This window comes from Anser anser (assembly GCF_964211835.1).
Source record: "Anser anser genome assembly, chromosome: 4".
In the NCBI taxonomy this organism is placed as follows: domain Eukaryota; kingdom Metazoa; phylum Chordata; class Aves; order Anseriformes; family Anatidae; genus Anser; species Anser anser.
Window position 1 is genome coordinate 28,576,695 of NC_139724.1, and position 27,263 is coordinate 28,603,957.

At 36.5% G+C, this 27,263-nt stretch overlaps 2 protein-coding genes and 1 long non-coding RNA gene across 13 annotated transcripts in view; 1 reads left to right on the forward strand and 2 right to left on the reverse strand.

Annotated features, from left to right (window-relative positions):
- Positions 1-2,742, reverse strand: part of TLL1 (tolloid like 1) — a 161,543-nt gene extending 158,801 nt beyond the window's left edge. Inside the window, exons 1-2 of one of the 2 annotated variants that reach the window (XM_083834090.1) lie at positions 2,612-2,742; positions 1,130-1,362 (exon numbers count right to left, since the gene is read on the reverse strand). The gene's annotated coding sequence lies outside the window, so the exon portion shown is untranslated. The remainder of the gene's footprint in view (positions 1-1,129; positions 1,363-2,611) is intronic. The other variant, XM_083834079.1, reaches the window with a different exon arrangement.
- LOC310898693 (uncharacterized protein) overlaps positions 1-27,263 on the forward strand; it is a 77,437-nt gene that overhangs the window by 16,379 nt on the left and 33,795 nt on the right. The window contains exon 3 of one of the 6 annotated variants that reach the window (XR_014583543.1): positions 17,828-19,811. The exons of 4 other annotated variants lie outside the window; for them this stretch is intronic. The gene's annotated coding sequence lies outside the window, so the exon portion shown is untranslated. Of the gene's footprint in view, positions 1-13,414; positions 13,823-17,827; positions 19,812-27,263 lie in introns of those variants that run through there. One more of the 6 variants, XR_014583544.1, reaches the window with a different exon arrangement.
- The window catches only part of LOC310898696, a 94,795-nt gene continuing 90,115 nt past the window's right edge, over positions 22,584-27,263 (reverse strand). For 3 of the 5 annotated variants that reach the window (XR_014583553.1, XR_014583554.1, XR_014583555.1), the window contains one exon: positions 22,585-26,980. This is a non-coding gene — a long non-coding RNA (uncharacterized lncRNA). Of the gene's footprint in view, positions 26,981-27,263 lie in introns of all 5 variants that reach the window. The other 2 variants (XR_014583551.1, XR_014583552.1) reach the window with 1 other exon arrangement.

Here is a 27,263-nt window from a genome sequence, read left to right on the forward strand (position 1 = left end):
AAGAGTAAAATTTTAGGAATCTCACATTGTTCTCCCTGCTGTAAAACAAAACAGTGATTTTCAGTTCAATTACTTTAAATCTTGAGGACTGAAAATCAGTAATATCTTGAGGAGCTGAGAATTCCCCCAGCTACAGTGTAGAGACCCTGTTTGCATTATTGGTGTTGATAGCATTTTTTCTTATCTCTGACATCTTCAAACTCTTTTTGTTCTTACAATACTATGATTTAGAGAAAAATATTCACATTTTAGCAATATTTCATCTAAGCTGACTTGCAACCCAACTTCTGAGTACAGCTTGGACCTTACTCTATCGATTAGTCTCTTATGAAGTAAAACCTAGTTACACAGGAACAGAGGCCAATTGGATTATTTCTACTTTATTCTAGAATAAGGGAAGATTAATTTTTGCCACATCACTTTAGTATTGGCTAAATTGATGTGTAAAAATAAGTGTCAAAAGAAAAGGACAATCACACTAAGATGCATGGAGAAGAGATTTGCTGCAAGTTGAATATATGAAAGCTGATACAAAGTTTCATTGATGCCCTGAATTAAAAAGAACCTCTTACTACTGAAAATAAACTAGTAGATTTTTAAAAACTGCAAAAGAAAATAAGTCCTTCACAGACAGTTTGCAACTACTGTAGAAGGATATACAGCTGAGTGTCAAAGATAAATACAGACTATCATCACAAATTAGGAAACATCTAATTAAAACGTTAAGTAGTTTGTGCTACTATTCAATATCCTTATATACTAAAACTTATTATTCTTGGTCACTTTTTCTAGTTTTCTATTAAACAATTAACTAAATGCTAGCTCTGTATACAGGTAACCTTGTTAACATACTTACATTGAATAGCTATGTTAAGAGTTCAGAATATGAAGTATTGAAAGCACAAGACACTTTTACACAACTCTCATGTAAAGCAATTCTTATGATTGCACACTAAAATTTCACCAAAGTGCAAGAATGAAGAACAGTATTCACTGAACTGAACATTTTTTTTTTTTACGCTGGATCAACAGCATGTGAAGCCACATCCTCAGATTTCTAAGAAAATTACGTGTTTGCTGTTAATGGATACCTGAGAAAAGTTATGTCTTTTCTCCCCCAAAACAGTACCTCACAGAATCTTTTTGGCAAAGGCAGTGACAGAAATCCATTCTCCAGGGAAACATACAGTTGCCTCAGCTACAAGATCATCCTTTCTTTTCTTGACATCCCAACTCATTCAAAACACATATTCCAACTTCCTCAACAACTGAGATGAGTCCTGCAAACAACAGACTCTTTCACTGTGTTGTGCTGATTCATTCCAAGCACTGTTCATCCTGCACTCTGAATGAGGCAGGGTCCTGTGGGAAAACAAAGAATGAGATCATGTAATTAAAGACTATCTCATAATGTACACAGGGATTGAACTATAATGGCCTCAACAATCTTAATGCTGTTTCTTAACTCTTGAGTGATTAAGACTGCAAGTTATTTTGATGTTGTTTTCTCTGTATAACCAACAACATTTCTGAGCAAAGGAATCTAAAAGCAACCAAAACCCCCAAGCCAAAAAACAATCACGTGGAACCATACCAACTACTACTGCATGGTATGCAAGGAGAATTACCAGTAAAGCCAACTGGAGGAGAAAACAACAACACTGCTATTTTTATTGAACATCTTTCTATTCGCAAATTGCCTATCCATTAATGTTTAAATGTTTCCCACAGTTGTTTCAATTTTAATGAAATTCTGTCAGATTAAGCTGTTTCCAAATCCTGCCTCGTGCTTCCCATCAGCTCACATACCTGCTCACTCCAGCAGGGTGCTGAAGAGCCTGACCACACTGCCCAGGCCAACAGCCTACCTGACAAAAAGAAACCCCAGAAACCCTGCTTCCAGCCTTGCAATTTCTTTGCTGTGTACTTTGTCAAGTTGGACACAGAATGGCAATCTCATTCTGAAGGTTTTTTTGTTGTGTTTTTTTGTTTGTTTGTTTATGATAGTTCCAATTTAAATATGCGAAGCTTCTAAATCTCGTATAAAATGGACACCATTCCCCATCCAGAACCCCACCCCAAGTCTCTGGTACACGTACTATTCATTTGCTAGCTCAAAGTATGAATTGTACAAACAGTACTCATTTTTCCTTTGACTTTTCTCAAGATCTGGATCTTCTGCAAGTACTGACAGCCATATCACAGTAAGAACAATTGTTGTTTTCAAAAAACAACCCTCCACCCTGAAATTCTAGATCCTGAAAACACTGTTTCAAACCTCTAGAGAAACAGGTTTGAGGCTATCACACCCCATGCTTTCTTTCTCAGCATGCCAGGTGTGCTATGCTTAGTGCTTCCAGGGAGCACCATAAGCAGGGCTGTTCCACAATAGAGGACAAACTGGGAGCCAAGGGTAACCTCAGCAAAGTCCTTTCCCACACTGACTGGAGCACAGTCCCATAGCATATGAATGCAATAGGCAGAACAGGGTTTTGGAAACAGGGTCCACCCAGACACTTCAGTGGAGAGCAGCTGGAGGCAAGACTGCAAATGAGGCTACAACATGAATCAGAATAGTCCACCCAAGAAAAAAAGCTAGCAAAAGAACTACCTGCAATGCAAGCCTAAGGTCCAGCCAGGAGATGAAGTCAGATGAACAGAAAGACAGAAGGACAAATAGAATGCCAACATAGCACAAAAAAAAAGAGTGATGACCCTCATCTGAGCTTAAATGGCATGTTGGGTCCCCCCATGGGCAGAGGGTGTGTGGGCAGCATCCCAGGTGAGGTTGCTCAGGACCATCAATGTCTTATTAGTGCACTTAGAGCATGGCAAGCGTTACAGTTAATGTTAGGGTTATGGTTAAGAAAAACAGAGGCTGTGGAGCCTCAGCATACTCAGTAGTTTGTAATTTCTAGGGGAGGGCGTGAGCTTCTATGAATAATTCCTGGTGTTTTTGGATTTTTTCATGTTCATTCGGGGCTTTGTGGCTAATGTTGCTCATTTAAAGGATTTATTCTTCCTCTCTTTCTTTAGCTGTATTTTGACTTATATTGAATCATTTGTTTGAAGCCATATCCTTCCTTTCTCTGTTCTTTTTGTTTGTCTCCTTTGTTCATATTTTATGTTTGTTGAAATGTAAACTTCTGGGGACTGCAATGTTGAACAAGTTCCTCAACTCTGGTTGAACTTGTTAATGTTGGGAACAAGAGTCAACAGAGCATAAAGGATGTTAAAACGTTTTTCCTAACTACCGAAGGTTTTTCTGTCATAGACACTTGGAGATCTAGTTCCAAGAATTCTTTCTAAGTTACAATGTTCAGTCCTTCAAGAGTCTCTGAACTGGCAGGACCCAGAGAGATTTTAAGACACCACACACACACACAGACTTCTTCTTGGGTGGTGAGCTACATATTGCACTTTACAGATGCATCATGAGGTTTCACCTGTTGTCCTTTAAATGTTTCTGAGGCTTAGACGGAGAATGGGGTGCAGTTCTGGTGTTAATTTAGAAATATTGTCCAGCAGTCCTGACAATAATGCCTTATTTATTTGTCCACATATAAATTCTAAAAATGAGAGTAGCTAATACAACTCAAGGTGCTTGCAACTGAAGGTTTCAGTGAAGAAATGCATGTTACTGTTTTGAATTTCTAATGGAGTTCTTTTTTTTTCTATCCAGAATCACAGAATACACTCTCACATTGATTCACATTGATCACACTCTCATGAAGCAAAGTAGGAAGACTTTTATCAGCTACTTTCATCAGCTATCCTTTATATCCAGGCTGAAACACAGGCGGTGACTAGCACAGCAACAAAGCAATGTGGCACAGATGGTGGGAAAAGGTGCCACAATCAGTTGAATTTTAGGACATAGTAGGGTGCTGTTTCAGGAGTTTTGCCAGGAGTGCTATTCTTAAAGAGAGTGCCATAGAAGCTTTCACATCAAAAAGTGTGACTTCTGATACAAAAGGTAGCAGATCATATTCACAGCTGAGTTTTGGCTCCTTTCTTCTACTTAAGAAGCAGACAGAAAATTATCCGTATAAAAGAAAATCACTGGGTTTATGGTTGCTGTATGGCACTGGAAATGAATACACTCAGCATTCAGAACAATACAGATATGTCATGAGAATAAGATACAGTTACACAAAAAATCTTCTTTGTTCCCCTGTTACAAGAAATTGCATCCAGCATGATAGTTGGTAGACTTTATTTTCGGGTGATGGTAACAGCACTGGGATACTCACTCTGCTGACTGCATCCCCAGTGTTACTTGCCAACTCTCCCAGGTGCACAGAGTCAGATGCGGGCAGTCATGAACCAGTTCCACTCACACTCTGACCTAGCATTGCATAAGATTTTACTGTCCCAAAGCTGTTCAGAGATTCAGAAACTGACCCTCTCAACCTCTATATGAAGCACATCCAAGCAGGATTTACAAGCTGAGAAATGGTCCATTGCTAATGTGGTCTAAATGCTTTTTAGATCACAGAGTGAACAAAGTGGTGTTGTGACTGTTCTTATGTGACTGTGTGGACAGTCTTATGTGACTGTACTTAGATATCCATCCAAGTACTAGAAAACCTGACCTTAATTAAATTGTTTAAACAAAAATTTGCAAATGTAATACAAGATTTGACTACTTACAACAAATCAGTTATGCTCATTGGGTTATGTTCATACACATCTCTTCCTTACTCCAGAGGAGTCTTTCCAAGATAGTAATATATGTATATGTATACAAATACATATATATATATATATGTATATAAAATGAAAAGATACATAGTGAAGTACTCTGGGCTTTGTAAATGAGAAGACCAAAATTCATAAACATGCATTTGGTAATTCATTCAGCCAGTGCTGAATATAGAACCCTTCGCATGGAGTTTTCAAAACATGCAGAGTGTGAGGTGAGTTCATTAATGAGGTATACAAGAATGGGAGCAATAGATCTTTTGGGCCCCTCGCTACAAGAAGGACATGGAGGTGCTCGAGAGAATCCAGAGAAGGGCAGCGAAGCTGGTGAGGGGTCTGGAGAACAAGTCTTACGAGGAGCGGCTGAGGGAGCTGGGGTTGTTTAGCCTGGAGAAGAGGAGGCTCAGGGGAGACCTCATCACTCTCTATAGGTACCTTAAAGGAGGCTGTAGAGAGGTGGGGGTTGGTCTATTCTCCCACATGCCTGGTGACAGGACGAGGGGGAATGGGCTAAAGTTGCGCCAGGGGAGGTTTAGGTTGGATGTTAGGAAGAACTTCTTTACCAAAAGGGTTGTTAGACATTGGAATAGGCTGCCCAGGGAGGTGGTTGAGTCGCCATCCCTGGAGGTCTTTAAAAGACGTTTAGATGTAGCCCTTAGTGATATGGTTTAGTGGAGGACTTGTTAGTGTTAGGGAAGAGGTTGGACTAGATGATCTTGGAGGTCTCTTCCAACCTAGACGATTCTGTGATTCTGTGTGATTCTGTGATTCATGCAAAGAAGATTTGGCCTAGAGCAAGAAGAATCATCAGCTTCAGCAAGTCTGGTTTTGCTAAAAGATTTTTTCTGATACTCAGAACAATACCAAAATCTCTAAAGAACAGGTGTTTCCCAGTCCTCTTTCTGGTGCAGAGGCTGCTTTGGAGAAAATTTTCAAGTAATTGAAGTGTAATTCTAATTAGAAAGCACTTACAGAAACTCAAATGAAATAAAATACTGAAGCTCAAACAGTTCAAAAATTTAGTCATGCATGCATAAAGCACAGAAGAAATTTTAATGATGGATGGCTCAGAATAGAATGTAGGCTGTTTAGGGTTTTTTGTTGATTTTTTTTTTTTTTGGTGGTGGTGGTGATGGTTTTTCCATAAGAATGTAAAGTTTATTTCCTTATTAGTTGAACTACCCTGAAACATAACAGAATTTATATATGGACATGCTTATTTACATAACTTTTGACAATTATACAAAATATTGAATTCATCATTTCAACTCAAGCATTTAAATTAAACAGAATTTTCTTTAAAAAAATTATTATTGTAATATTATACATATCTACTATATGTGCACAAATCATAATGTTATTCTATCCCCATAAAGTCATTTGATATTTAGAAAATTATTGTATGAAGTATTGAAACCCACAGCTTGGATTTACACCATACACGTTTGAATTAATGAAAGTCCTAGAAGGTACAAACAGAACAGATGAAATTATTTTTTGTGTGTCAAGATGTAGTCTGCCAAATTTAAATTGCAACAACAATATACTTTTGGCTAAAACATAGCCATTGTTTTAGGTTCAGGTACTGAGTTTGAACTGCTCAGAGAGCTTCAGCCAGTCAATAAAACAGTAGGAATTAAAGAAATGTCCACCAGTTTTCATGACTGTATTTTGACAAAACCCATCATAAAATCAAAAAAAAAAAACAGTGTTATTGTCCATTTGCCTTGATAAAAGACTTCAAAAACATACATGATATCCTAGCAACTAGACATCAGAAGTTTTCAATGCACACACCTCACCCTTTTCACTGTCTTATGTAATAAAAAGAGAATAATAAAATTCCAAACATGCAATTAAATCCTGACATAAAGCCTGAAAATACAACAGCTCAACAATACATAGTAGATTTGAGCTCTTTTTTTTTTTTTTCCTGTCAGAAATATAAGCTCAGACAACTTCCAGAATACAGCTTTGTGACTGAAAGGGCAAGATAGTGTGTTTTGTGCTCTTGTCCAGATAGGTCTCTAGCTGTGAAAATGTAAAACCTTACTACATCAGGTTTCTTCTGATGGCTTTTATTTCACGTCCAAATATTTTTTTCTGAACTCTTTCCTTCTATAACCCATGCTGTCAAGAGCCCTCTTTGTGGTCCCCTCCTCGATCTGCTTCCCCTAAAACAATACAAATTTTCATTAATACGTGAGGATACTTGAGAACACAGCTCCCTGGAGCATCTAAAGAAAGTGCCAGAAATGGGCCACATGGCACAACCCAATAAACTACAAAGCCATTTTATAAAGCCAGTTGTACAATAAAAACACATGCATTTAATGTCTCTTCTCTTCCATGCTAAATATTTTCATTTTCAAAGCACTTCCTTATCCCAACAAATGAAACACTGTCTCTAGCTTTATCATTTGCTGTCAATGTCTTTTTCTAGAAAATCATCAAAATCACTGTTGGTTCTGCATGTGCAATAGAGACTTCTTTTGTCTGGTATGATATGCACTCAGTGCATATTGGTATTTTGGGTACTTCCTGACTTGTTCTTATTTTGTTGCCATAAACCAGAGGACAATAAAGCGATTTGGATTCAGAGGCTGACACCAGGATGTATTTCATCCGCACGGTAATCAATAGTAGCCAGAGTTCACAAGGAAAGTGTGGATCACAAATCATTTCCTTTCCTTGGTTTGAGTATGAGTATAGGCCATAATGTGCTGAGTGTCCTTTCCTGCAAATGGCATGCTGAAATGTGTGCACTGATTCCAGTAAATTGAAAACTCCTAATTGACCCATCACACAAAATAGAACGACACAAAGGAAGTTAACTATAAATACATTGGAAGTGAAGGAGCATGAGGGTTGAGATGGCAGATTGAGAGAGAGAATCAAGAAAGGCAAAGGCCCAAATCTACAAAAAGAGAGAGGCAAGTATTGGTGTCAGGCAGCACTTGGCAGATCACAGTCAGCAGGAAGGACTGCTTCAGCTTCTCAGCCGGTTTCCAGGGTTAACATAAAATACTGTTAAATACTTTTCAACCCTGTGTACTGTCTGGTGTCAGGCTGGTGCACAGCATAGCCCTCTCCTACATTAGTCACTTGGTGAACATGTGGGTTATGCCTTTGTGTTTCCATTCTCTGTGAATAACTCCAAGCAGAGGAGAGCCTAGGCAGTAGAATCTGATCCACAGAGACAGGCACACCAGATACAACACAGCTGAAAAATGCTGACAACCCCTACAGCCCAACTCTCCAGCCACCCACATTCTTGTGACTTTATTTTAAAAGACACCTGATTTCAGCAAGTTTCTCAACACCACAATTTGTGGTCCAGCCTGATTGAGTGGTTTGCAGGCCAGAGCCCTCCTTTTTGGCCTTCTGTACGTGATAGGCCTTGCATTGAGGTCAGATGGGGAGGGTGGCTAACCAATGTGTCCAGACACTGCTATGGCTACATCTGATAGCTGACAGTTACTTGCAGCTCACATGCACAGTCAGTCTGATCTGGGAAAGGGCCCCACTCTCCTAGGAGGACAATGCAACCGTTAGGTTATCAAGTACTTCCAGTACCTCTGGGCAAAGCTGCCCCACCGCGTCTCACATTTACAAAAGAAGAAACTGAAACAAGCAGAAGATCTGTAGAAATTAAAATTAATAACCTATGCAAAGTTGATAAAGAAAACTAAGATCAAGAAAGCGTGTATATGTGGCAGTGGCCAAAGTAAAAGGGAAAATGCTTAATAGTACAGGAAGATGAAAAGGCTGGTTCAGTGCATTGCTGTTTTATATCTGGAAAGATGGATGAGATACGCTGTCTTATACGGAAAATGAACTTCTTTAGCGTGGACCAGTAATTACATACGTCAAAAAAGTGTGTGCTGAATAGAGCTAAATATTTTCAAATTCCACACAGGAGTCCCAGAAGAGTTTCTGAGAGGATTTCTAATCGTTTTTATTTTCTGACCGAGACTTTTTAATAACTTGAATCAACATCAGAAAACTGGAGCCATACCAATATTCTTTTGCCATTATTCAAAAGGTCATGCAAGATGAGTTGGGGAACAGGACAAATGGTCTGACGTCAGTCCAGAGTCACAGAACTCAGATAAGATGTTTCATTTTTATAAGGTATTATTCATACCATAATACAACTATAGAATCATTCCTTCCCTTGGTCTGATGAACATCTTCCCAGGAGAGCTCCATTATAAAACGACTGATAGCCACAGTCTTAAGACACTTGCCAGGAAGACAGAATACCCTTCTTCTTACCAGCTAGAGGGGATAATATGGACCCTCTTCACACACCCCAGGGCGGTGTGCTAGCAGATTCCTGCAGTCGCTTCTTGCTCTCTTCTATAAGAAAATTTCAATAAGAAAAATTTCAAGTCCTTCCACATCTGAACAGTGCACACAGTTTGCCCATCTCATCTTCAGGCAGCTGCAGTATTTAGTAACAGCTCACCTGCTTCAACGCATGGGCAATGAAGGAAAGTATATACAAATCCACCTGTAAGGGTGTAACTGCAAATGTGCACACACAGGTACACTACCCACACCACCACAGTGTCTCTCTGCTACCTTAATCCTTTGCTTTCCTTAACTATACAAATCAAAGCAATGTAAGTAGAGGTGTTTTACATTTTAATTTAAGTCACAGGGATTTCTTCTTGTTATACATTTAAATTCCTCATGTTATACTGAAATACATTGCAAATTGAATTATTATTTCTTTAATTTATAAAGTTCTCTATTGGCAGAGCACATAAGAGAAATAATACAGGCTGAAAACCTGATTATCAAAAATGAACATTCGAGTCCATCAAATAATTTATCCTGCTAACTTAAAGGCACTAATTTATTTTCCCAAAATAAAGTAGAAGTCATGTTTTTAGAAGACGATAAAAAGCCTTCCTGGTAGCACCAATATCTGTGTCATCTCAAAAGAAACTGCATTCAGCACTGACGTATACATAATGTTATAGATGTGAAACTATCCAAAGGTCAGTGCCCATAACGTTTGTATTAATTCTTTATACACAACTCTGTCAAAAGTTTCAGAGCTGCACAAGGTGTTTAAATGAATTTTCAAAAACCTCTAGGCCCTCAATTTGCATTGGAATCAAAACCTCAGGGACTTATCTAAACTTTGGGAGTATTTGGCCCTTGATCACATTTTTGAACACACACGGACAAAATTTTTATAAGCACTTAAATAAGTTAAAATCATAAATCCCAGGACTTTAAGCCCAGGTGGGAACCCAAACATTTAAGTTTTCTTGGCTTCTGGAAGTACTTTCTATCCAAAGTCATTCCTGATTACAAGAACAGATCTTAGTATTGGACTACAAGCTCATTGTTCCTTTATTTCAATTTATGTTTTTAAACATTATAGATCTGGGCCTTTCTTTTTTATGTAAACAAAACCTTTGCCTAAATTTGTAAACCTGAATCCTATTATAATTACCAAACTATTATTCTTTATATAAGATCAAAATCAACAGAAATATTTTAAATGGACTTAATTGAAAATACAGCTTAAAAAGTCATTCCAACAGCTTTTTCATATCTCATTAAAGTAATGACTTTTCAGCCACTTTGAACCCATGAACACAAGAAAACAGGTTTTCTGAATTAAAAAAAAAATGTAGTATAGGGAAAATAGAATAATAGCTATATACATATGTAAAACCTGAGATTTTATACCTCTCATTTTAGGTCTCTCTTCTGGGATGTTTTCTCACTGTTTCCTGAAAGAAAAAATTTATAATGCCACATAGAAACAAAGCTAAATAACTTCACTTTCCCAACAACCTACCTCATAACCCGAGCTGTAACTTCTCTTGGAGTGCAATTGCTCAGCCATCCCACCTGAAAGCAAAGCTATACCTGCAAACTGCAGGTACCAGAGACAGTGGCTTAAGGTTTGTACCTGGTCCCTGTAGGAGCTATGCCACTGGCACCTAGCAGCCTCTGTGGACCGAAGCATTACCCATTCAGAAGCAGAAAACAAGAGACAGAACTTTAAAACAGTACACAACCCTTCACAGTCTATGATTTCCTGTGGTTCACATTTCCCCAGAAGCTGGAGAAAAACTCCAATTGCTTTCACATTGCAATCCCTGGGATTTCTGTCCACGTCTCACATCTGTCCCTGTCAGCAAGAGCAACAGACTCATAATTCCTACTTGCATCCCTCTATCCTGTCTTCTTCCCTCTCTCCAGAGAGCCCATTTAGCGGTGCAGAGCTCCTTTGATCTCCTTATTCCCAGCTCGAATGAAACAGCTGTGTAACTCTGGACTCTGTGGGCTTTGCCACTGCATCTCCCACTCCTCCAAGGGCCCATCCATGTTGCTTTCCTGCCTCTCTTCCAAGGACATCCTATTAGACAAGATCAATACAAAAGATATAATCACTTACTAGCTCATATACTATTAACACATCCCCATTTAATCAGTCCCCTAGGCAAAAGTCAGGAAACTGAAACTAGAGAGTAGGGGGAAGCAGTTGCTACAAATTCAGCTCATTAATGAGGTTCCATGTTAACTTTGTCTGAAAAAGAAGAATATTGTGATTAAAAAAAAAAAAAAAACTCTAAGACATCCAGACAGTGCCAAGCCCTTGCACCCATGTGCAAAACTTTTAACACACACATGTATTTCATAAAGATATATCCATGTATCCAATGATAGAAGTAGAAATATAATAAGAAAACAGGGTCTTTGGCTTGGCTTTAGCTGAATCCTCACATGACCCACTTGAAAAACTCAGCAGGTGGTAGCCCTAAATGACTGACATCTATGATCATCTGTTTAAAATATCTTTAGTATGAAAACATAAGAAAGAAAATACTTGAAAGGTATATTATCCTACATCTGTTTGTTATTTGGAAGAAAAGTAACAGGAGTAAAGAGTTCTTTACCAAAAGCTCTTTACTAAAACAAACAAATAAAAAATAAAAATTAAAAAAGAGAGATTTTAAAGAATATGCCACTTGCTGTATATCATCTTCTTACTCCTTCCCTTTCAGACATCAGAATATTATTATTTTTGTCTGACTGAAACTTAATCCTCACGACATCATTAAGTTCTAGAAAGTAGTACAGATTTAAAATTTGTGAACATGAACATAATACGTACAGGATATTTATGCCTTGCTTTTCAGCTCAAAGAATAATATAAAAGTGCACCTTCGAGAAATATCACTGTCCACTACAATCTTCTTTTTTTTCACCAGAATCATTAGTTTACAATTTAGTGGGAAGCCTCAGGAAAGTTTAGAACTGGGCTGAAATCTCTTCTGATTACAATAATATTATATAAAAGTTGTTTTTTCTCCAAACAAAAGATAAACAGTTTCCCAAATGAATTCCTCCCCTCCTACCAGCACCATGTACTAACTCCCATGGAGAATTAAACTCAGGACCTTCAGAACAGATGGCAAAGACCTCATCTGCTTTCCAATCACAGCATGGGGCAATATAGGTTTGTCTGATAATGTACTCAAATTGAGGAAAAGGTTTCTTGACCCCTCTCAATATATCTAAATCCATCAAACAAATGCTTTTTAAATTTAATCTACAAGTTTAACTTTGACTTTTAAAAAGTAATTTACAGAATAACCTATGGCAAAGGTTATTCTGTAAACCACAGACGCTAAAGAAATTGTTTTCATTATAGGGCTCTTCCAGCTATACGTTTTGTCAAACCTCAGGCACAATTTTTTCTCTCTGTCTTTAATTAAAAGACACTTATTTTTCAGCATTTACTTTATATTGTTTCATAGCTCATTTTGTATCTCTTTCATATCCTCTTTCTACATTTGTGCTTAAATTATGCCACATCTTTGGTACTGCATTGGTCTGTGTTATAAAATGATCTCATTGTGAATTAGCAGATGAATGCAGCTCAATTCTGACACTACACCAATCCAACAGCTCCGTTTGCTCTATTAAATTGTCATCTGCCCACCTACAAAATTCTTACAGGAAAAAGTGATAAAATCTTTCACCCAAACTATGAAAAATATGTAGACTTCAGAGCAAAAGCAGCTGTTACCCTGAAGTACAGTCCTTTGCCTTTTCATCTGTGATCTTAGACAGTTAACACTTCAGTTTCTGAATGTTTCAGCTTTCATTTTAGTGCAACAGTCTTAAATTTGACGCTGGTTATGATATTATTGTGTGTTTCAAGTTTCTATTAAAATTGCTCTTTGATTTTTAGAGGTTTTTAATGGTAATAAAATTAGTTTTAGGACAATTTTATAATATTAAATATACAAGGAAAAAAAAAAACAAAAAAACAGATGAAAAAGTTTTGAAGTGTGAGGGAGTGAGAATCACTAGCTGGTGGTAGTAGTGATCTGATGGTTCTTGGGGTGCTGGGTGATATGTATTGCTGGGCTCCCTGTAGTCTCTACTAGAAGGATATTTGTTCAACATAATCTTGTGGGCTTTTTTTCTAGAATTCTTCTTAAAACTCTCAGGGAACCACATATGCTTCCTACAGGGGAAAACAAAAGATAAAGAGAAAGAAAAAGTATATTAAAGAAGAAGAGAAAAGAGGGTCTCATTAAAGTCACTTAAAATATTTACTCACTAATACTTCTAGCAACCATATTTTTGCTGTTTGGATCACAGCAACAACAGCAGTGGAGGCTTAGAAAGCTTGTTCTAATTAACTCACACATGTTCTTTCCCATAGAGGCAACTACAATGGGACCATTCAGATGTTTACAAAGGAACTAACAAAACTTGTAGGGACGTACACGGGTAGGTAAGAAGGATTGCAATGTATAATTTCCCCATATAAACATTGTCTGTGCATCAAAGTAACTGTCATTAGCTGGGAAGAGATTAAGGTCCTGTTTACCTACAGCAAAATCCTTTTTCTTCTCATGACCTAAATATCTTAGAGTCCCCTGAAGCCTCTCTGACTCCATACCAAATCACATCTGCGTCTTCCTCCTATATTGCTGTTGTGCTGATTTATTCTTGCAGCCAGGAGCCCTGTCTTTATTACATATGATGGATTCCTCATGACTTTCTTATACAATCAGCAAGATTTTACACTTCATTAGAGGCTAACATACAGACTTACGTAAGGAAAAAAAGTCTGAGCAAACCATGTTAGTACCAAAATCCAAAGCTTGTCATAGAAGAGGTTTGTGGTAGACCCCACTAACAAAGTGTTCAATGCTCATGCGTGCCCTACACTCAGCAAAATAATTCTAGCCTTGATTGATATTGGCTTGTCCCTGGTGTTCTCTGCAGTGCAGCACAGAGATGCCCCAAATAATTCTGTATTAAATAGGTTGAAAAAAAGAACTAGTTTAGCAAAATGCCTTAGCTACATATAGTAGTCGTGTACATCTAGACAACTGTAGAATTTCAGCATAATCTGAACACCTCAATCTGACTGAGCAAAGGCATTTTTGATATGGTTAACAAAACTGCTCAGAAAATGAAGCTTTCAGCCCACATCTTCCATTGCTGCTTCTGGACAAATGTTTTCCACTGTGTGGTGTCCAGGCACAGTTTGGGATTAGGGTAAGAAATAATAAAAAGTAAGAAAGGTAGAAGATAAGATGGGATCATGAAGAACAGTCTGCCAAATAGTTATTTTTTTAAATATCTGCGATAATTTGTAATGAATAATGTAACTTGGGAAAAAGGATTAGCAAAGACTATTGCTACATGGTACATCTAGGGCAAACAAAGATATTTTTAGTTAAGAACATAACTTTAATATCTTGCTTTTTGTATGAATGTCCTCTTTGGTCTTGAATTAGTATTTGGCCCACCCTAAATACTACAAGCACTTTCCTCTTTGTGAAGCTTCTATTGTGTTCTTCCACAATAGAAAGGAAATGGGGGAAGAAAGAGAAAGAAGGCTAGCCACAAGGCTGACCACAATGAGACCGGCCATTCTTCTGTTAGGGCACTAATGCTAATGGACTGAAAACATATTGGCAAGGTTATTTCCCCTTCTGAAATTTCAAAACAGCAACTTACAGAGGTATATTTTGTAGACCTATTAATGTGTGAGATTAAGCTAAAACCAGAAAGTATTTCACAAATAGTAAGTCCCTACTATCAAGGCATATCTACACATGTTCAGTCTGAGAAAAGTCAGGCAGCTCTTTAAAATCCCAAACTGATATTTTACTATATTTCTTTTTAGCCCTGTATGCGTGCCCAGATTTTGTCTGACGTTTACAAATTCTGATTCTGTCTTTTCCAATTTCCAGCAGAATAGAGCTTAAAGACACAATTGCTTCTTCCTCTAAATATTATTTTCCCATTTCTCTTAAACATAAAGAAATTGTCTCTAATTATAAAGATTCTGTAGGAATCTTTAGAGAAAAAGTTCGCTTTAGAAAGTGGTACAGAACTGAAGGCAAGAATGAATCCTCAGCTCTCACAATTCTAGTATTGATCTTTATTGGCTTTTTCCTTATGACCCTTAACATAACCATCAAAAGAAATCACCCACAGTTAAATGTGCTTACTGTAGATAAATGAAACTTGCTCACTCTTGCCTTCCTTTTTAAATGTAGCAAAGATTTTACCAGAAAACCTTTTCAGTAAATAAAACTATAAACATTCTTATAGGTCTATAACAAAGATTTGCAGTGCATTGTCTAGCAAGGGGGTGCACTAGGGCCTGCCTTAGTACAGCCTAGTATGAGAGATCAGAGTCAGACAGTCCGTGGCATGAAGGACAGGAAATTTGCTTTTTACAACCCATTGTTATCCCAAACGGTTTCTTAAAGACAGAATAAGCAAATGAACTACTTCAGGATTAGACCTGGTGGTATGATATAAAGAAATTATATATATACATATGTATATAAATATATTTTAAAAACAAATAGTGTTAAACTGCTATACAAGTTGTGATCCTATCTTAATGACTGTATAAGTGAAAGGCTAACAGTCATTTCAAAAGGAATTCTGTATCAGAAATATTTCACTTTTTTTTTTTCATCCACAGATATTAGTTATATCACCACTTTCATATTCAGTTTGAGAATTTGAAAATAAGAAAAAAAATGCATTAAATCAGTAACATACAAAGCATCCCCACATCATTTTGACTATGTTAACTTCAATAAGTACAATATTTCCAGACTCTAGACTCCAGTGTTCATTAGAAGTACTTTTGCTTTAGGCTGCATTCCCATCCTTCTCTTCATCATCAGAACTGGTTATTGCAATCAGTTATCCGTGCAAGACTTTACTAAAATGGGAAGGATTTTAAAATATTTAGGTTGAACTAATGATATTTTGGGTTGCAGTTGGTTTACCTATCTTTCTTATCCATAACATCTTATAACAGAAAAGGAAAGAAAGAGGAAGATCTGACATTCTCAAATCCTGTTTTGAGGTTTTTCTACTTGCACTCCTAGTCACCAAGAAGTACAAGTAACGTTAAGGAGGAAATTAGAGGGACACAATAAATGCAGAATTCCATATTCCTAATCATTTCAGGTAGCTGGCTTACAACTTAAAGGAAGGAATTTCCTTCCTTTTCAAAGTTTTTAATCTTTGTCATTAATTTTCTAAATGCTATCTTCAATCTATAAGTGATGATTAACTGTCTCAGGAGAGATTCTGATATCTGAAGCCTAATTTAAACAACTGAAGTGTCGTGGATTTAATACAATCAGACTTTATTAGATACTTCTTAAGAATCAAAAATCCTCAGTCTTCTCATCTGTGGGTGTGGGTTTTGGGTTGTTTTGTTGTTGTTGGTTTTGTTTTGAAATTAGAAGCTTCATCAGAACCTCAGAAAACTGAGGAAGTTACTACTTTTTTTTATCTCTGGTTTAGTGCCATTCATTTCATAGGGAATAAATAAAATGTACTAAGCTAGCAGTGGCTAAATGGAACAAATGAAACAGTCTCCCTTTGTGATAAAATCATATTTTTAGAAATTGTGTCTTCAGCATTGTTTTCTGTAACCATAACAGACTTGGCTTAAAACTGAAAAACAATACAAGCTGATCACCTGTAGGCACCATCAGTAGATAGCCTAGCCAACAAACACACATAGAGCACACATAGCCATAGAGACCTGGCTTTCTTTTTTAATGTGGAAAGGCATTAGTAACCATGTGACGCGGTCTTTCTTTCCTCTTCCTCCTCCTTCTTCTCTTCTAAAAATGGCAGTGAGGAAGCTTATTTTAAAGATTCAATTCCATAACAATCAAAACCAAACCAAATATTTTATTTCCTTTGTCTTCCTTGTTTTGTTTTCATGTCTAACATTGATTATTCTCTGAGTATCTGAGAATCCCTGGGGTTTTTAAAGCATTGGGGTTTTTTGTTGTTGGTGGTGGTTTTATTTTCTTTTCCCTCATCCTAGTATCCTTTCCTGTCCAGTGAAATCTCAGTTCCATTCAAGTTAATGGAAACTTAGAACAGGACAGTTTTTGTTATTGTATGCTCAGAACAGAAATCATATTTTGCAAAGTTCTGTTCATGAATAGATCCAGCTCTAAGTACTAGAGAATTCCTCCTACACCAACACCCACACCTCCCCAACCAACTGTATGTCCCTGTCTATTTTTCTCACTATCTACATTTCTTCCCAGAACTAAGATTTTATTCTTTATATTTCTGCAAAAGAGTATCAGTCTTCTACAGATGCTGCCACTTCAAAACACATGCAGCTTATGGGTTGCATTATCACTTTGGAAAACATGTTGAGACTAGAGTAGCTGACACCTCTCTGCACATTATCCATAATCAACAACAACATAAAATTCTCAGATCTTACGCCAGCTCTAAGGGTTTATTGAGAATGTAAGAGAAATTTATTCATGTTTTTGTAATTATTTATCATGTAAACCTTAGCTTTGACTAGCCAAGTGCAATTCAGTGAAAAATTTTCCCCCATATATGAACTACTCTATATTTCTCTTTATAAAGAATCCAAAATGACTTTAAATTACTTTAATTGGGTTGGTCTAGGAAGCAACTGTTGGCCGTTTTATGCCAGGGACTTCATTCTGCAGTACAGGCAACAGATTCACTTTTTGGCTTACTAGCAAAATTGCCAAACAGAGCATGTAACTAAAATAATGTATTCTTTTCTTTTGTTCTTGTCCAGCTGAAAGGTATATGTGACTATGGTGCCACAGCTGGTCACTCAGCAAAACTTTACCTCTCCTGCTGAAGAAAGGTAGATGAACAGCCTTAAAGCAACTGCTGCATTTCCAAGAATAGTTTAAAAAGCAGTGGCCTGGAAGCCACTGGAAGCCACTGGAAGCAGAGGAAAAGCAGAGGAAGTGTTCCTATTCCTATTACCAGTCTGTAAACCTGTGGATGTTGTACACACGTGTGAATATGCTTCTCTGTACTCTGCAATAACTCTATAGAAGTTAAAAAATAAATTGAAATGGAGAAGTATATTATGTGAACAGCTTTTGGTTTGGTAGGCTTCTTCCACAGAGGATAGAATGAATAGGCAGAGTCCCTTCAAAGTATATTATTTGCTTAAATTGCTGTTTTCTGTGTGTGCAGCGTGCTGTAATCAAATCAAGTCACTTCAGTGTTTATTGGATTAGTTATAATGATATGACTAGAAAAACACAAGTCATCATTATACATTAGCAGTTCACACCCAGTATTAGTTATCTCAAAAAGAGAAAGATGTGTCTGGAAAGTCTGCATGAAAGAAAACAAACATCTCTAATACAAGTTTTGGCAACAAATTTAATATGAAAATGCATTTTAAATTGCTTTTAAAATGATGGAAATTCCTGCTGACAAAGACACATATTGTGCAGAGAAGCACATATTCCATCTGCCTGGGCAACATGGGGACCCTTTATGCTGAGTAAAGTGGAACGTCTGGTTCCAACTCCTTTCTGTGGTCAGGCTGTGCACCAACTTTGATGAAAAAAAAGAACAGAGAAAATTTTTTTGTTTGTTTCATTTAAGAAAAATAAATGAGAAGTTAGTCTGTGTGGCTCCAATCGTGCATTAATTTCCTGTGTAAAAGAAAATTTTCTCTCTATTGTGAGAGGGAGCTGCTGAGCAGTGAGTTCGAGACTGGTTCTGGCATTTACTGCTGGGACAGGGCTTTTTACAACTGCACATAAGCAGGTAGACCAAGGTGGCTAAGCATGGACTGGGTTCCAGGTGACTCAATAATTAGGTACTATGCTGACAGAAAACTAAGGTGGAAAACCAAGCTATTGTACAAGATTTTGGAAGGAGGTCCATGTTCCCCAGGAGAGTAAGTCAAGGGCACAATCCAAAGGCAGGCAAGTGATAAAATCACCAAATCAGCATAGCAGCAGGAATTGCATATGTGGGTATGCTTGAAGGAAAGTTGGCCTTGGTGTTCCACAGCAGGAGCTGGGTAGAAATAAAGTTCTCCAAATGTAGGGCTACAGATAAAGTATCAGGAGCTAGAACAAGGGGCTGAACCCGAAGTATTTTCACAAGAACCACTGAGTCTGCCTGTTGGTACTACGGCTTGAAGAAGGAGCTTTCATTAAGTGGTTTGTTGGCAAACTCATTAACTATTAGCTTTTGCCTTTTATTTCGTTCCTCACCTGCATATGGACTTGTCACAAAGTGACGTTGTTAGAAGAGTGTTGCAGAAAACATTCCCAGGTAGAAGCTTGTTCACTGATTGAAGCACAGAAATTGTATATGCCATAATATATAATGCTTGTACACATGATCACCAAGCCTCATACTTAGGGGCTGATAATATCTGCTGAAAATGTCATTATAAACAAAGAAAGAGTCTCCTAGAAGCAAAAAATTGCAAAAGAGAAAGTAATAACATTGCCTTCTAAATTACATAGACTTATGACATAGTTTCAGCTAGTATAGATATATTTTCCCATACTTATCTATCTCTTTGTATGATATTTCTATGATTAAAATATCTGTTATTGCGCTATTGTTTCCAGGTATCTTGCTATCTACTAAAACAAAATAACTGCTATTTTAAGCTAATTTTCAGTAAACTATAATATTTCCAAAGGCCAGAACTTGAATATTTTATAACCATTACATGATACTGTCATACACAGTTCACTGAAGAGATCTCATAGACGTCACACCTATAAAATTCATACCCCTCACTTATTAGAAGGTCAACATGTTTTTTGACACCCCGCTGAGTTTGTTAGGCTACATGTTTATTTATAGGTCTTCCTTATGTATACAACTTATTCGCCAGTATAATTGCACAGCATAGAGAAAAAGCTAGTATATGATGCAGATTACCAATGAAAATAGCATGAAATAGAAATACTTTTCTGTGTTCATACAGGAAAGCTCAAATTAAAATATTCCATTTTTAGTAATTCAGTTGGATTCCCACACAATCTATGCAGCTGCATGAAATCCGTGTGAATTGCCTAAAGCAGAAAAAGCCATTCAACCTCCATTTCCAATTTTAGTTCTTCTAATCCTTAATTTCTTAGGCATAGTGCTATCTCCATTTCAACTAGTCACATATCTTACCACTATACAACCCAAGCTGTATGACCTATAACAACACAGTTCCATTTCCAGATTAATTTAAAAATAAAAAAATAAAAAATACTAGATTATAATAGAATTTATGGAAGAGGTTTGCAAACTTTCATCACAGCCAGGTTCCATAAACTAAGCTCTTCCCTAAAATCCCTTGCTGTCTGTGCAATTGCACCAGCAGAACAAATGAATCAACCGAAAAGCCACATCCTGTTCAGAATTCATGATGCCCTCAGGACCAAACAGAATATTTAGACATATTTATAAGGGTGAAATACAGTATCATCAATGAAGGGACAGAACTTTACTGTGCTTGTCATTATCTCAGGAAATGTAATCATTAACCATGCAAACATTGTTGTCTTAATGTTTAGAGACAAACACATGTATAGCAACTGCAGGCTTTCACCCAGTAAAGAGCAGTCTTGTCTTCCAAAAAATTCTGAGAAGAACTTTTCTATGCACATATTTTTCTCTGGTCATCTTAGTGATGTAATATTTCAAAAGTATTTTTGTTCCATAAAAAAGTTAAGAAACAAAGTAATGTTAATATCAGAATTTGAAACTCTTACAGTTTTCAGGAGCTATCTTTCAGCCACTTAAATGTGCTGCAAACTGAAAAGCTTAATTTTCTTAAGCTTGTGGTCTGAATTATATAATACAGGAAGACCCATTTGCCTGATTTTTATCTTTGAAATAGATTTGTACTTGCTGTTGAAGTGTTCAATATATAATTGCTGATTTTATAGAGCAACACTATGAGGGCAACTGTAGATACACACAGGCTTTTTCTGTGAAGATGGGAAGGGGAATACAAAATACAAAGGAGAAAAGACTTAGGAAAATAGTCTGACTCTGAAGAAGAAAAACTGTTTTTCAAAGGATATCCCTTATGCTGACAGTCTGCTATAGCTTGATCTTGCTAGTGTCAAGTCAAGAGAACCAAGCTGGCCAAAGAAAACTCAGTTGATACCGTATTTTAGCAGGTCATTGAGCTTTTGGGGGTGAAAAGGAGAGAGGCTGTGAAGCTAATCCAGATGAGATACCTAATCTCTTGTTTATGTTCCACTGTGATAAAGTCATTTCAGAACAACAGTAATAATGAAAAGCAAGGAAGTTTAAAAAAGTGGAAGGACAGAAAAAAAAAGGGGGGAGCAGTATTTGATTGTCATTTTGTTTTGGCAGATAACAATACAAAGTTCGAAGGCCATGAATATTAATAAAATGCTTCTAAAACAATGAACTTTTGATATCACTAGTGCATACGTTGAAGGACATACTAGGCAGTGTTAAAAGGGTGTTAAAATAAGAATGTCCCAGACGACAACTAGATCAACTAATACAGCGTGAATACAGGATAAAAACTATTTTCTCAGCCCAATATTTCTACTTCTCACTTTTTTCCAACTCAATGTAAACTTTAAGGACAGATTCAAAAAATTCACCCACATCCCATCACCCACATTTCAGCTATGACTGTAGCTGAAAGAATGTCATATTTTCAACTAATGAAAATTTCCATAACTGATACTTTCTAAGAATAATAATTTCTGTGTGTAACATCTTTACTCTTTCATAATATTATGGAATTCCCAGTTTTGTACACCACATCAAATATTTTCAACATATTTTCACTTGCTCTGCTCTCATAAAAAAGGTCTAAAACAAATCTAATGTCCTTCTCACTTATTAAGTGTACAACAGTTACAGGTACTCTTCACCCCTGTAAATCTAGTCATTCCTTTTGAATAATTGCTAAATTTTATTTTCTCCTTGGGTGGAAAAAAAAAAAAAAAGAGAGAAAACAAAGAGGACTTATAGACAAAATTATTTTAAGATGATATATAAATGTATTAACAGCCTCTTATGAAATGTAAGTTGATTATGAAACTAAAGAGTTTCTGAAATTCCCATGTAATTTCTAGAAGCAGCTCAGCAATCTGAACGATGCACCTGGCAGACTGAAGAGAAACTGGGTGTTCAATGTTCGGTCAAGAAGGTCCAGAAAGTTCCCAGAGATCCTATTTGCCTGCTCTGCTTGGAACAATGTGATAAATCATTTAAAATATACAAAGGAAATTGTCAACAGTAACTACCCTATTAAAATTAACATTCCTGAAGATAATTTTCTGAGATCATATGCATCTTCAATGTTAGGTGAACAATCCCTCTGTAATGATTTTCCTTCCAGGGTCAAGGCTATCTTATTCAAACGACAGCTGTACCATGCCATACTTTCTAAAGATTGCTTCTACAGTGTATTTGTCCCTAGAAGAATACTTGCATGGCCTAGCATTACAAATCAACAGCTGCAGCTGTAACACATCCAGTCCCTCAGTAGCATTTAGCAGTTTATATAGTAAGCTTTTTGCACAGTTTGATTGCGATTTACTTTTAATGTTGTTTTACTTTGGCTTTTCCCAGACACAGTGAAATTTTACTTCAACAGTTTTGCTGTTTTCTGTGTTTTTGCATACGTGGCAGATTCAGATGTAGAGGCATGAACCCTTCTATAACATATATTTTGTTGCTAGTCTTCTCACTGGTAAAGAACATATGCATTCCAAGAGCTCCCTTGTTACTCTTCAGACATGGGTGAATACTGTAAACTAAGTACTCAGAGATATGTATTACACTGAAAACCATGAATTCACCTCAGTGGTATTTATGACCTTTTGTATTTATTTTCAGAAAAACATTTGGGCATTTTTCAGCCAAAATGCTTGTGGAAAACAAGAACTCTCATGAGTACTTGTACAAAGGCTCACGCCTAGGAATGTTCATTAGGGCTTTCTCAAACCTCTGATTTCTCTTCTTCAGTCATCTGGTTGCCGACCACAAATATTAGTCAGTGAACAGTTAGCTGAGAGTCTGATAGAAATCTTAAATCTTAGCTGAAAAGAATAGCTCAAACACATCCTTTGTTCATTGATACATGGCCATGGTCAGTCAGGAAATTACTTTTTGTGTCCACAGAAAGTCAGCTAGTCACCCAGTACACCAGTATCTGCTATATCACAGTCGAAGTAGGAATACACAATTCCCTGTCATATCATATTGCATTTAAACAGTTGTGCAAATGTTTATCTGGGAGGGAACAGGATGACCCTTAAAGCGTGCTACACAATGAAATGGAAAACTTGCCACTATAGCAAGTAATCGGTTTTCTTCCATGTTGAAAGCTTCCAAATACATTTTGCTTTAGAGATAATTCATAAAGGAAAAGCAGCTTCTAATATTGTCAGTTTGAGAAAATTTGCACAGAGCAAATTCTTCATGAAAATCTTTTAATCTTAGCAAAGATTTTAAAAATGACAAGATGACTGGAATGGGTTCAAGGAACTTGTATTAACCAGACAACTTAAATCCTTTTTACACTTTATATACACAATTCACACTTTTAAAAGATACGTTTGATATCAGTTTTCTGATTCACTAACAAGTCCAGATAGTCAGTGTATTTTCCTCAATATGTCAAGAAAGAATTACTAACAATTTCAATGAAATTAGATACTTGGGGAGAAGACTGAAATATGCAATTAAACTACAAAAGAATAAAAGACCCTGTGTTTGAATATGAAGAATGCTCCAGCTCAAATTCACGAAAGATACGTAGGGCTGAAACTCCTTCCCCAACATGTAAGGATTGCACAAAAAATATCCTTAGCTCTGAAATTCTTATACAAATCTGAGGCACTACCAATGCTTGCGTGCTTAATTGCTACAGGCAATGGTTGTTAAATGCATTTGAAGCATTGTAAGTAAAAGGGTATAAGAGCAAAATACAGTATAAGCTGTCTTTGAATCGGTATAATTTTGGGTAATAAGGTTCAATTCATAAAACACATGAATATTTTGTGCAGCTCAAGGTGTGTTTTTGCATATAGATAGACCTATTCATATGTAAATAACTTTGTAAGTAGTCACCACATGCAGACATTTATAATACTTTCTTTGTTTATTGATTTATTTTATTAAGCTATGGTTAGTCCATATTTAGAGTCCAAATTATTGGCAGATGTTAACAAACTTTGAAATCTTCAATATGGATCTTATTTGGAAGACAGAACACAATTATGAAACGTGAACTTCTACTCTTTACTTTTTCACTAATGTAAATTTAACGGTTAAAAATAATAAAACACAAATAAGTTTCCAGCAGAGATTTCATTCTCATGCCAAGTTTTGTATTCATTTAGCCCAACCTGACAGACGTAGCCAAGTTACAATAAAAGTAATAACTTGGAAATTAAAACAATTAAAGATTAACACTGTATTGTAGTTTGAAGCTTTTTTGCTCATTTGTTTTTCATTGATTTTCATAGATTAAATTTAACAGAGGAAATCTTTATTTCATTAATAACAAAAATTAGTTCTTCCCCAGAAAACTGCCTCATGCTTGGGAGATTTGAAACTGAATGACCAAGATTCAAGAGAAAATGCATTTTCATCTTTAAAAATTCTATACTTCGAAGCAAAAACCTTAAAATTTAATATTTATGTTTGTAGACTCCTAACAGATCAAGCTATGGTTTTGGCATACAAACAGAAAGAGTAGTAACAGGTACTTAACTGACTACATTTGTATAACATTCAAACATAACCAGTGACCAGCAGCATTCAACAAGCATCCATCTAATTGTGATACTGAATTACAGCAGAAACTGGAAACCCATTATGACTAAAATGAAAACCAACATGAACATTGACATAGCCCTTGGAGGGTAAATCCTTCATAATTCAAACCTGAATCCCTTCCATTTTTCTTGGGCTCACGGTTTCTCAGACTATAGTTATTTCAGTAGTGGTTATGGTACACCGCTGTTCTCTACTCTGTGTGATCCTCCCTCCCAAGTAATGCATGAAAACAGAAGAAAAGGAAACATTACTGTGACAATCCCGTACTGGCAGAGGTTTCTTCATAATAGGGCTTGTAAGACTCATTTTGTGGTTCAGACATTCCTTTATTACTAGGAAATATAAATCTCCTCCCTTTGAGGAGACAGTATATTACAAATTAGTTATCCTTCAACAGACAAAAGACGACTTTGGACACTCCTTGCTCCAAATAAGTCAAAATCTTTTACTAAACAGATCACTAAAACTAGACAAACTTCCACTTACTACATAAACTACTTTGAGATTTTATCTTTAAATAACAGACACTGATTTTAGGATACATAGAAACAAAGACGTGTCCATATATACTATTTTTCACTTTCCCCTGGACTGTTTTCCAAATCAATGGGACATTTCATAGACAATTATCATGTTCATTAGTCATATGTGAATGGCACTAATAGACAGAAACACACACATACACAGAGAAAAATAGTATTTTTAAGTTAGAAATCAAGAAGAAAAACATTAAATTACAGTTCTGAACAGTCATACTGATTTTAAGCAAGTGCACTTCCATGTACTCCTGTGAAATAACACATACATATACTACTATACCAACTGAGGCAAGAAGAAAATTACTTCTTATGTGACATAATCCTTTTTCTCTGGTTCTCACCTAAATAAGCTTTTCTAAAATGTATGAAAATTTTGTAAAAGTTTTTAAGAGTCACCCAGGTTATGTAGACTAAATGACTGAATCTCAGCTTTTCAACTAATATAATAAAAGCAAGAATTCATTTATTATTTCTTATCTGAGCTGTACTTAATATAGACTTCTTCCATCCTTGGTTGCCCGAAGAAGGTCCAAGATGTTCAAATATTGTTCCATAGGCATCAGAAAACTAGATGTTTTGTATACATCTCTGTTTTTCTCTATTACTAGGTAGAACAGGCTGAGAGTACCTAAATAGTTCAAAAGGTTAGAGATAGGAGCTGTCATTCACCTCATGTGAACATATCTATATCATATATTAATATAAGTATATATAGTATATATTAATATAAAAATCTTTTTTTGTTCTTTTGAGTATCCTCTTATGCAACAAATTTTCCCTAAAGAATTTGTTAAACATGCTCTTTTCTATTACCTGATGGAGCAACCCAGAATAAATATAAATTACATAACAATATAGATTAATATTAAAATAATGAAAAATATCAGTGGTGGGTTATAGTTCAGTTTGCACTTTTCTAAAGTACTTTTCATCTTTTCCTTTAAAAAAAAAATTTGTTAACGTGGACATGTTTCTGAAATTTTCCATATAGCAACAGAAAACAGGAAAAGCCACAAGGAAAGCATAAATTGAGAGCATGTACACAACCCAGAGCTGAACATGTCATCATGACACCCATAATTTAGGACAAGTTAAAATACTGTTCTTTATGCATTGCACACAACTGAGTATGACACCATCACCCAACAAGAACCACCATCATGACAGCCACTGTTACACAGGAGACAGATTAGTTCAGATCTGTGGAGCCTGTCCATAGTACAGTGCAATTGCAAGGGCAGTACAGCTTGACGCTGTTTCTCCCTCCTCCATTGGCTGCCAAAATTGTCCTCCTGCACTTGCCTGGGTGGCATACCACTGATACTGCAGATCCATCTCACCTCCCCTTTGGAGCTTCTGGCTCTCTCCATCCCTGTGTAAAGCAATAGGGTCTGGGTGCTGGGCTGAGAGGAGGCAATCAACTGCTGGGGCAATGTTTGCTCCTCCAACCATTATTCACCTCTTCCAGGGAAAACTCTGGCTGTCTTGCTATGTGATAGCATAGTGGTCACACTCTACTTCCACAGCAGTAATAGTGCAGGAAAATGAAAGTCTCCCAAGTCCTGTTTCTGTGAATGTTATAGAAGCTGAAAATGCGTAGCACAGGAAAAGGTGAGGAAGAATAACTTCAGTAAAGAAAAAAGCACCACTTCAAAGAAATCTGTGAGGTTTGACCCTCAAAGTAAAGACTGCTATATCTTGCATGTGGGTTTCACAAAACCAAGAGTTGCACTGAGAGGTAGGTAGGAAGTGCAGAGCCATATATGTACACTGAATATAGGTCTAATCCATCCATTGCAAAATCTGAACCTGGATACCTTAGCTAAGGGCTTTTAATTACACCTAAAAATCCTTTAAACTGTGTAACCC